Consider the following 12,111-nt stretch of genomic DNA (forward strand, 5'->3'; position numbering starts at 1 on the left):
ATAGTTAAATCAGATGGGAGTGAGACTTGTGTAGTTGCGATTTTCACTTCAAGTTTTGCATAGATTATTGGAATTAGGAAAAATTAAATAAACATATTTTTTCTTCTTGAAAATGGAGATTTGAGGTTAGTTTTAAACTGCTACTTATTCGAGAATTAATTGAACTAGTAATGAAATAATCCTAGAACGATTATTTCTCAATTTTTTTGTAATTTGAGTTATAAAAAAAGAATGGTCAATAATCTGTAAGTGACTGCAGATATTCCATCATGTCAAATTAACAACTTGGGTCATACATTCCACAAAAAAAATTCGACATTTTGAGAATACAGAGTTGTCTGTGCTCGTTTATTTGTGACATGGTGAATGATATATTATATCTCAAATTTAATATGATATTTTGAGACTCACGTTTGAGATCCAATTATTAAATCTCTCGGGGAAAAAAAAATTGATCATATAACTTACACATTTTTCATTTTTGATTTTGTTATTAATTAATTAACAATTTTAATAATATTAACAATATCTTGTGTCATATTTCGATTTTATGTGCGCATTTTTTGATTACACATTAGTATTTCAGTGAAAAATGACTTACAAGGCACAAGACTGAAGCCGTGAATTGATCGAGAATAGCATGACAAATTAAAAAATATGCATGTTACCAAACAAAAAATTTAATCTCTCTATCAACTCAAAAAATAAATAAAACATAAAAATCATTACATAGTCAGGTATTGGTTGGTTGATTGTCGGTAACCAAAACGTTATCCCTTCATTAACTGCCAGCTTTTATGGGCAGTAACGTTTTATTGTTAAACTTGAACACAAAAGGACTCTAGGCATTAAATACCGGCTTTGCATAATTGCATTCGGCCACCAACAAGTCATCGTCTTAGCTCATTGAATGAACTTGGAGCTCTTTCTTGCCCCATTTTTTGTGGCTATGTGACAGACAACTGATAATGGAAGTGGGGAAAATGGGGTTGATGGTCCCAAAAAGTTCAGATGTCTTTCATGGACATGGATTCGGAAATGCCGAATGAACCCTGTTAATTTCGGTAATTATTTCTGGAGTAAGCTCCACTTCACAACCGTCAAGTACCTCTTGGAGTTGCCAGAGCTTAGTAGCACCAAATACAGCACTGGCCACGAGAGGGTGTCGCAAAACAAAGGCTGCAGATTCTTTAAAACATTAGAATTCAGTGTATAGCGTGTAGGCGTATACGCTATGGGCATGAGTCATGCACATTAATTTGACTACTACAATTCTTGGACAACATTATCAACAAATGAGGAAATAGGAAACATGCTGCTAGTATGTACACAGCATATGCATATTGCCCAGACTACTTACAATTTGAATTAACTGGAGAGTGATTTTTCTCTCCACCGAATTTGAAAATCTCTACACAAGTTGCACGGCAAAAGATTTGTAATACTTGACTGTTAAAAATATTAAATTTACACTTTATTGACAGCTACAATTTCTAAGACTTTTTATTTTCCTTTTAAAATAATAAATTATTTGTACAAACTTGCATTGCTTCCAAAGTGCCAAAATTGATACCCATCATTTCACTCCATTCGAAGGTTTACCTTCAAAAACCCTCATGTACCCTAGTGTTCTCGCAACTTTTCTTCTATATTTTTTAAAATTAACACTAATATCTAATAAATAACTCAAACGTAGAGTAAAAACGACTCTTGGTTATAACATTAAAGATCTCTGGAATTCATCAGGATGCTACATCATCTGTCAATAATAGGTCTTATATTCAAGAAAGGCCAAATTATCAAGATGGAAGTGTAACGAGTAAATGTTAGTGTTTTAGCGCATAAGTAACGAGATAACTATAAGAACCATAGAATATGAAAGATAAATGCCATACTAAAAATATTACTTACCTATTGAGAGAGATACAGGATGAATGCCATATTTCTTGGCGATTTTGACATACAGCTGTGACATGGTTCGAGATGTCAATTAGTAGAGACTTGTGGAAACCTTTGCACTCTGCCATCAACAGACTAATGAGGGAAAAAAGTGATACAATGAAGTCTGTACAAAACTCCAGTAGTATCACTGCTTATTTATTAAGCATTTAGTACATGCCTAAAATTATCCTGGCAATTGCGAGACATAATCCCGTTGCGGAAACTCCACCCTCGATGATTCTTAATTTTTGAAAATGGGCATAAAACGAATTGAATCCCAGCCAAATTTGTAGCAATAATGCGCTATTTTTTCTAGCAAATATTTTTCCATGTAAATGAGGAAGCAATTTGTCAAATTTTACTCACATCAGTAGCTTTTTTAATAGTAGAATTTGAAAGGCTGTATCTTGACTCCCCTTCAGCATACCTCCCTAATGAGACACACTCGATATTATCAGAAACATATTAGCAGTTACACAATCCCACAAAAAAGGTAGGAAACAAACCTCTGAAAAGATTCATACGAGCATCATCTGGACCTCCATCAAGAGAGAGATATTTCCCAGAGAGAATGCCCATCGCCAAAGGGCTGTATGCCAGCAAGCATACCCTAAAGAATAAGTAAAAAAATGCTAACCATATTTAAAAATGTCCCATCCTAATAAGGCTATATGTAATGACTAGAATTCTTATTTTGAATGAAGTACTAAAAGCGGTGTTGATTTGGGCACAACCGGAATCAGCTCAAGAGATAAGAAGTTTTATATGTTCGACAGGTTATTAGTTATTACCGGAAATTAATATCGGGCTAATAAAATCTGAAGTAGATTGGGTGATACATTTTAAATTCGGTGGATCCTAACATTTTGATATTCGGTTTATGAATTTCTTAATAATGTTTAATTAACAACTCTTTAATAATGTCTTAATTATTACTTCATTCAAAATAAGGATTCGAGTCATTATATCATGTTTGTTTCTTGTAATGCACAGAAATAGTACTGCAGAGGTCAAACATGAGGTTCACTAATAAAAGTTAAGTCAAAAGGAAATAGAACTCAAGATAAAATTTCATTACATGAACTAAATGGTGAAAAATTGAGGTCTCGGTGCCGTAATGCTATATATGACATACACTTAGTTACATGAACTAAATGAAATCGATTATTTGAGGCTAAAGAGAAATTTGTATGAACTGTGTGATTAATAATCATCAACAATCATCGTTGGTATGGACCAATAAAGACCAGGTCAGTAAGTCGAGACGAAACGATCAAGACTGAATTTAAAACCTTCACTATGAGGTTGGGGAATGATGGTAGATCCTTATGGTGGTCCGAAAGAACTAGAAAATCTTGCTATATGATGGACTTCGATTGCGAGGAGGCACGCTGGATCAGTCGTCGGTTTAAGGACTACATTGACTCAACCCATTCAGGATCGGACTTCCATCGTTTCAGAGGCAGAAATGCAGTTATCATAATTCAGAAATTTACTAACAAGCGGGGAAGATTTCTAGAACTATCCAAGTTCAACAACCATGGTAGAAAACAGACTACCATTGTGCCTAGTGGGTTCAATGCAGAGGGATGGATTAATATCTCAATAGCAATGGACAAGTTGATGACAGGAGGATACCAGAGGATGAAAAAAAAGCAGGCTTGCGCACACAAAGCAAACCAGATGAAGGACAATTTAGACAGTCAGGACGAGAGATTTTTGGGCAGAAAAATTGATGATAAAATGTTGAATGCATCGGAAGTCAGTGTCGGGTTGCGGTCAAACAAGAAATGGAACGAATCAATAATTGTCATCAGGAGCAGAGTAACCTCATCTTGGGAGTCTATAGAAGGAGTTCTTGGGAAAGCTACAAACAGAAGAGTTGAACTCTATCCGCTCCAAGCAAACAAAGCTCTATGGTGGCCTTCAAATGCGGCTGAAGCTGCTTTCTACGTCAATTTGAAAAGGGGCTTCTTTGAATTTGGCGTGACTTTACAATTTGAAGGGTGGTCACAAGATATTAATACAATGGATACGGTAGAGAATTGTTGCAATAGCTGGATATCGATTTGGGGGCTACCTTGGGAACTTTGGTCCCCGACTTCGTTCAAAATCATTGGCGATCATTGCGGGGGTCTGTTAGCCATCAGTGCTGATACTCTACACTTACGAGTGCTTGGTGCAGCGAAAATTAAGGTAAAAGGAAATGAGGGAGGTTTTATTCAGACAAAGATGGTTATTCCGATTGAAGGGAGAAAAACAGAGATAAGAATCCAGGTCGAAAGTTTTGACCCTAAGGGTTATGAGGCATATGAAAAGCAGACATACGCTCAGGTCGTAATCAATGGAAAGAAAATTTTGACAGGGTGGGGCAATAACAACCTTTACAGGACCCTATCAGCGACGAAGGAACTACATAACAGGCAGGTGACAAACAACGAAGTTCAGGGGGTAATTTCACCACAAGAAGTACGCACGATAGATGGCAAAGCAGGAGTTGGAGCAGGCAGTCTGGAGAAAAAGATGAAAGAGAAACAGGGGTCCTTCACAGCGAACTACCAACCACAAAGTTCAAATTCGAGGATACAGACATCGAATCAATCAATTGGTGAAAAGGCGGTGAAGATACTGAAAAAAATTGACCCAAAAGATGCAACAGAATTCAAAACTTCCTCTGTTGAATCCATGAGCAGCAATCAAACAGATGGACGAGATATCAGGATGAATTCCGAAAGGAACAATAAATCAAGTCAAAAGGTTTGGAAAACCTACTGCAGAAGAGGCAAAAAAGAAGATGATGTGGGGCGCGGAGACAAATCTTTATGGGGGAAGTCGACAATAAAATTACACGACAAGGGGATTTGCATGAATACAGGGGCTGCTGATGCGGAAGGTGGAGAAGAGATCGAGTTCGAAGATTCACAAGATGAGTTGTTAAAAGAGGAGTTTGATTCATCAGATTCTGATAGTAGCGACTCTTACAATTTTAACTCTGAAGCTTCCGTGACAGCTGAAGAAGAAATAGAATCACTTGCCGGATTGTTCTCACCTCTGAAAGTAACAAACGATACCTCAGGCTCACGAACACAAGAAAATACGACATCTTCTGTGGGAAAGTCTTGGGTTTGTCTAGTGGTCTAGTAGGGTGTGGGTTACAAAGGGTTGATGAAAAGCTAGGTAATGTGAGAGATACACCGACAGGGGAAGTAGGAGATAGAAAGATTGCTGAGACAAGAAAGGTGGTTGAAATTGGAACAGAAGACGGAAGTGGAAGCGGACACAAGCGGTCAATTGGTTCCTTACAGAGAGAGATCTATAGATTACACAGTGGTATAAATTACGAGAGAGGCTCAACTTCAAAGGGTGCCATTGTGTTCTCATGAAAATTTGCTCATGGAATATAAGAGGTGGAGGGGGAGTGAAAAGGAGACAATTGGTTAGGAAAATAATGTGTAACGAAAAACCAGAGATTGTTGTCCTTGTGGAAACAAAACTCGAAAAGGTGGACAGAAAATTTGTTGCTAGCGTTTGGAAATCAAGATTTGTCGATTGGGTTTGTCTGCCATCAGTTGGAAGATCTGGGGGGATTCTTGTGATGTGGGATCCAAGAGTAATATTAGTCAAGAATAATTTGATTGGGGAATTCTCGGTTTCAATTCAAATTAGCTGGAATGAAGACATAACTTGGTGGTTCACAGCCATTTACGGACCGGTTAGGCCGAGAGTGAGAGAACTATTTGGGACGAATTGGCTGGACTGAAATCGATTTGCGGGGATAATTGGTGTCTAGGAGGGGATTTTAATGTTGTGAGGAATGCGGGGGAAAAACTGAATAGCCTTTCTTTAACCACAAGCATGTCATGCTTTGATGCTTTGATAGAAGAGTTGCAGCTCATAGATCCACCACTGCTGAATGCCAAGTTCACATGGTCAAATTTTAGAACGACACCGATTTGTTGTCGCTTGGACAGATTCCTATTCTCGGGGGGGGGGGGGGGGGTGGACGAATTTATTCCCCAATTTCAGACAAACAGTGTTACCAAGAATCACTTCGGACCACAGCCCTATTCTGATTGATACAGCCAAGTTCACGTGGGGTCCAGCTCCTTTCAGATTCGAGAATGCTTGGTTATCACATCGAAAATTCAAAGAGCTAGTGAGGACATGGTGGTCAAAGGGAGGAATTCAAGGGTGAGAAGGATACAAATTTATGCAAAAACTGAAAGTCATCAAAACTAAGGCATCAAAATGGAATAGAGAAGTGTTTGGTGATGTGGGTGTCAGAATCCAAGAGCTAAGCAACAAGATTAAGCAGTTGGATGCGATTGAGGCAGAAGGAAGATGGTCGGAAGCACTAAACATTGAAAGAAAGGAAGCAAGGACCGAGTTGGAAGATTTGTCATTTACAAATTTCCAAATTCAAAGCCAAAACGCAAAAATTAAATGGATCAAAGAGGGGGATCACAACTCAAAATTTTTTCACTCGCTACTGACTAACAGGAGGAACAGAGCCCTGATAGACAAAGTGGAATTGGACAATGGTACTGTGGTTACTGAGGAAAAACAAATTATACATGAGATCCTGAAATTTTATGGGCAAATGTTTAAGAAATCAGCCGGGGAAGGGGGGAGTTTTGATGAAATGGAGAGAGGCCTTAATGGGCTTGATTGGAGCCCTTTACAGCGAGGAGATGCTGATGAGCTGGAATCAATTTTCAAGGAAGAAGAGATTAAAAAGGCAGTGTTTGATTGCGATGGTACAAAAGCTCCGGGACCGGATGGATTCACAATGGCTTTCTTCCAAAAAAACTGGGATACAGTGAGGATGGATTTATTAAAGGTGTTTGCTGAATTTTTTGAAGATGGGATTGTCAATGGAATTACAAATGAGACTTACATATGCCTTATCCCAAAGAAAAAAGATGCGAGACTTATTAAAGACTTCAGGCCAATCAGTTTGATTACGAGTCTATATAAAATTATGGCTAAGGTCTTGATGAATAGGTTGAAGAGAGTCGTGTCTAACACCATTGCGGAGAATCAGTGTGCTTTTATTAAAGGAAGACAGATACTTGACTGTTGCCTTATTGCAAATGAAGTTGTGGAAGAATATCGACGAAAGAAAAAAAAAAGATGGGTACTAAAAATTGATTTGGAAAAGGCATATGACAACGTAGACTGGCGATTTTTAAATTTTGCGTTGGAAAAAAAGGGATTCGGTGAGAGATGGAGGAGGTGGATCAAGGGATGTGTTTCTAATGTATCTTTCTCAATCTTTATTAACGGAAAGCCACAAGGTAAGCTAAAAGGGGAGAGAGGTCTCAGACAGGGGGATCCATTATCACCGTTCTTATTCAACTTAGTCGTCGATGGGTTGGGAAGAATGATGGAAAAGGCAAGGACAGATCACGAGGTCGGGGGACTCGAAATAGGGAAAGAAAAAATTGAAATGACGCATTTACAGTTTGCTGATGATATTCTTTTCTTTGCGAAATCAAAAAGCGATGTGATGGCGATAATGAACATTATAAAACTGTTCGGCAACTACTCTGGGTTGAAAATAAATTTGGGCAAAAGTGTTGTGCTTGGATTGAATTGCTTGCAAGAGGAAGTGGAAGAGTTGGCAGAACGTGTTGGGTGCAAAAAAGATAGCTGGCCTATTAAATATCTTGGGCTACCGCTGGGAGGTAATCCAACTAAGAAGGAGTTCTGAGAACCCGTCCTCTCGAAGATGTCAAAGAAATTATCGACTTGGAAAAAAGCTTTTCTATCGAGAGGAGGCCGTCTAACTTTGATAAAGGCCGTGCTAAGTGCGATGCCGTCCTATTTCATGTCCCTTTTCAATGTGCCGGTAAATGTTGCCAGTAAAATGGAAAAAATCATGAGAGAATTTTTGTGGGATGGTGGTGACGAGGGAAAAGCATTGTCATGTCGTCAGATGGAAACAAGTGTGTAAACCAAAGGAAAAAGGAGGGTTGGGATTGGGGAATGTTACTCTCAGGAATAAGGCTCTTCTTGGCAAATGGTGGTGGAGAAATTCAGTGGAAACAGGGGTCTTTGTGGAAAAAAATTATTCAGAGTTTATATGGCATACAGGAAAACAAGTGGGACTTGGGGTTGGCGGAGAAAGCGACATTTAGAAGTCCTTGGAAGTGTATTTCTCGGTCTTACCTGGCTTTTCATCAACTTATCAGGGGAGTGCCTAAACAGGGGAATATCATTCGGTTCTGGGAGGATGTCTGGGAGGGAGATACGACTTTTAAATTAAGATTTTCATCTTTGTTTCGTATTTGTACTTCTACCAATGAACCCATTCGTCATTTCATTGATGTTGTCAATAGTGGGGATAGTCTTTCGACCATTTGGGATGTCAGATTTAGAAGAGATCTTAGTGAGGTTGAGGTTCTAGAGTTCACTAACTTGCTCCGAGTATTAGAGAGGGTCAGACTGGAGAGGGGTACTGAGGATGTTAGAGTTTGGAGGGGGGACCCTTCAGGTTTGTTCTCTGTTAGCTCTTTTTATTGCTCCTTCTTCCCTATTTCCACCTTTCCGTTGTTCGATTTCTTTAATACCATTTGAAAGTTCCTGTCCCACACAAGATTAAGATTTTCTCGTGGATCGTCGCCTTGGGGAAGTTGCCTACGTGTGATTCAGTGAAAAGAAGGTGGAAGACTTGTGTTTTAAGACCGCAGTGGTGTTGCTTATGTCGACAGCACGAGGAAAATCAGGATCATATACTTCTACACTGCTCCTTCTCTACAACGATTTGGGCTAAGGTTTGCAACGAGCTGGGGATACAATGGGTTATGCCGCGGCATGCTAAAGATCTCTTTCATTGGAATTCAGGAGGCTCATTCAACAAAAAATACAGGGATTTCTGGTACATGATCGTTCACGGCATATATTGGTCGATATGGTTGGAGAGAAATCGAAGAATTTTTGAAGAAAAAGCATAATCTGTTGACAAACTATGGGAAAACATCAGATTCAGAGTCGCAACTTGGACAACTACATTGCAAAAATTCGACCACTTGTGCATTTCAGATTTATTGAGGGACTTCAAATTTATTTGGTCATGAAATTTGTGTTTCCTTGTAACGCCGGTACTCTCGAGTTGATGTAGCTGTACTGTTGTCATGGAGTGCTCATCCACGCTCATATTGTAATTTCATAATATTATAATAAATTTAGTTTCCTATCAAAAAAAAAATAATCATCAACATTGTGCAAACATTGTGCAAACACACCTTTCATGACTACAGCATTCTGCCAACCCCGAATCAAAATTTCGGCAAAGAAGATTATAACAGTTCTGAAAACAAAAACGTTTCAGATTGTTCAGTTAAGTTATCATCAAATGCGAGAAAGAGGAGGGGTTAATACCGAAGAAAAAAGAAAAGAATTCTCATTACTTTCAAATAGAGTTGGGAATCATATAACACCTGCAAAGATACTATTTTAACATGGATAGAGATACGTTCAGCAGCGTGAAGGAACTTCATGAGACCATAAGGTGTTTCATTGCTTAGCCCAACATATCTTATCTGCAAGTGACATGCTAATTACATTAGAAAGAACATGGCTTCAAAAAGTTTTGCTGTAATACAACCACCAACCTTACCAGCACCAATAGCTTTTTGTAGAGCAGAAAGTTGTTCCTCAATACTAACAGAAGAAAAATTTCTAATGGGATCATACTCAATTTCTCCAAACATTGGCACATAGCTGGAACAAAGGCGTGTCGAAAAAAGTGATCAGTAAATTGCTTTTGTGTCTCTTGGGAAATGAAGCAACATATTTAGGCATACATATCTAAATTTGGATCATGTTATAAAATAGAGTTGATATACTAACCGATCAGGCCAATGAATTTGATACAAATCAATGCAGTCAGTTTGTAAGCGCAGTCAAACTGCAAAAGCACATTATATTGTCAGACAACATTAAACATTCAAGTGCAAGATGAATCCAGCATGAAAAATAAATAACTGTGGTTAAATTCAAAAATGGAATGGAATAAAAACGAGAGCATGAAACGGGTCAGACCTGCCGTCGATGGCTTCAGTTATATTCCAGGCATCAAGACTTCCTGGTCCACCTCGAATCCAAGCCATTTGTCCAGATGGCCCGCTAACCTGTCTCCATACAGTTTAATAAAATTTTAGCAAAGTTTGTCTAGGCAGCAAAACCCAGCGATCAACCAATTAGGTTATATTTATTTTATCAATAATATCAGCACTTGCAGCATCCCTTTAAAAAAGTCAAATCAACATTTGAACAAAGCCCACAATCCAAATTTTGAGCTTAATCGCAAGAGTTTTCAGACTATTCATCACATAATGTTTATCACTAAATCAAATCTTCTAGCTAGAAGAAAATAAATCATTTGATCAAGTAATGCATAACAGCAAATTGCGCTTCAAAACCTTTGTGGCAAGTACAACTTGATCCCGGGGAATTTTCCGGGTCCGAATCCAACGGCCGAGATATTCCTCACTTCTCCCCTGAGTTTCTGCCCGCTGCGGAACCGGATACCTTCGACAAGGAAAGCCAATTGAGGTGACGAACAGGAAACGTGTGAATGTACAAATACTAAAAGCAAAGTACAATCATACATTTCGGCTGAGTCAAAGAAATTGATACGAGAATGGAAGGCTTTATCCAGAAGCTGAAAAGACTGCGCCAATGAGTTCTGTTCACCAAAAGTCATCGTCCCTGAAGCAGCGCAAGAACAAAAATGTAAACAGTTCTTGCCCAAAAAACACACAAAGAATCCAGAATTCGAAATTATACGAAACCTAAGCAGAGTCTTGAAACAATCAAGTCGGAAGTGAGATTGAAAAGAGGAACCGCCATTGATGGTATTGGGTTCGAAAAGACGGATAAAGTGTTGAACACGCGTTTTTTAGGTCCCTAGCCAAAAAAAAAAGAGAAAAAGATATTGGAGATGCGGGGGATCGAACCCCGTGCCTCTCGCATGCAAAGCGAGCGCTCTACCATTTGAGCTACATCCCCTTTCTTGCTGTTCCAACTACATTTCTATTTTAGTAATATTTAAAAACATCAACTTATTCATTAAGAGGTGATAATCTTGCCAATTTTGCCTTGTGCTTTAGTGTCAGCACTAAAATCTTCTCGGCTATCAGGATGATCACGGTGCGATTTTACGATTTTTCTTAAAAAAATTCAAACGGAATTACCATATGCGGTCGGTTACTATTTTGAAAAATTAATCGCGGTTTTACATGAAAAGTTAGCGTTACGGTTTTGAGCGATTTCATGCGGTTGCGGTCGGTTTACGGTTTTTTTAATGAAAAATATTAGAACATATATTCTAATTTATTTGAAAACAACAACAATATATTGTCTTCAAATATAAAATTAGTTCAAAACATATAAAGATCAAAATAGATAAAACAATAATCAAGATTCAAAATTAAGTTAATAATTTAACAACACAACACATTCACAACAAAAATTACATTTACACTATTTTATCCTTTTTTTTTACTTTCAATCTTCAAACAAAATATTATAGCAAAAAAAAAAATACTTTAATAATAGACTAATATGAAGAATAATTAAGAAAAAGATAAGTTTTATTTTTAAGAATAATAATTTTGAAGATAGTTGGGATATAATGAATGATGACTTCTTTTTTTGAATATATTGTTTACAAATTATTATAATTTTAGGCTCAATATTATGGCAAGCGGTTCAAGCAGCGTGGTTTGGTGCGGTTCTTGGCAAAAAAATAATCGAACCACGTATGCGGTGCGATTTATTATTAATATTTTTAATCACGGTTTTTATAAAATATTATGAAAAACGGTGCGATGCAATTCGGTTCGGGCGGTTAATAAAAAAATTTGATCACCCCTATCGGCTATGAAATAGTTTCCTGCAAATCTTGTTATGCACCCATTCTAATTTCTCACTGCACATGGTATAGACTATCGAATGAGTCCCAATGTTATTTTAAATGTTAAATTTCTGACAAAAACTTGTGTGAGACGGTCTCACGAGTTGTATTTTGTGAGACGGATCTCTTATTTGGGTCATCCATGAAAAAATATTACTTTTTATGTTAATAATATTACTTTTTATTGTGAATATATGTATGGCTGACCCGTCTCACAGATAAAGAGTCGTGAGACCATCTCACAAGAG

At 37.8% G+C, this 12,111-nt stretch overlaps 1 non-coding gene and 1 pseudogene across 1 annotated transcript; both read right to left on the reverse strand.

Moving 5' to 3' along the window:
- Positions 1–752: 752 nt before the first annotated feature.
- On the reverse strand, positions 753–10,830 carry LOC142543696 (uncharacterized; annotated as a pseudogene).
- A 53-nt stretch (positions 10,831–10,883) lies between these two features.
- On the reverse strand, positions 10,884–10,956 carry TRNAA-UGC (transfer RNA alanine (anticodon UGC)). Its single transcript has one exon. It is a non-coding gene; the product is annotated as a tRNA-Ala (tRNA).
- Between the last annotated feature and the right edge of the window lie 1,155 nt (positions 10,957–12,111).

Source organism: Primulina tabacum, chromosome 4 (genome assembly GCF_025594145.1).
Source record: "Primulina tabacum isolate GXHZ01 chromosome 4, ASM2559414v2, whole genome shotgun sequence".
NCBI lineage: Eukaryota > Viridiplantae > Streptophyta > Magnoliopsida > Lamiales > Gesneriaceae > Primulina > Primulina tabacum.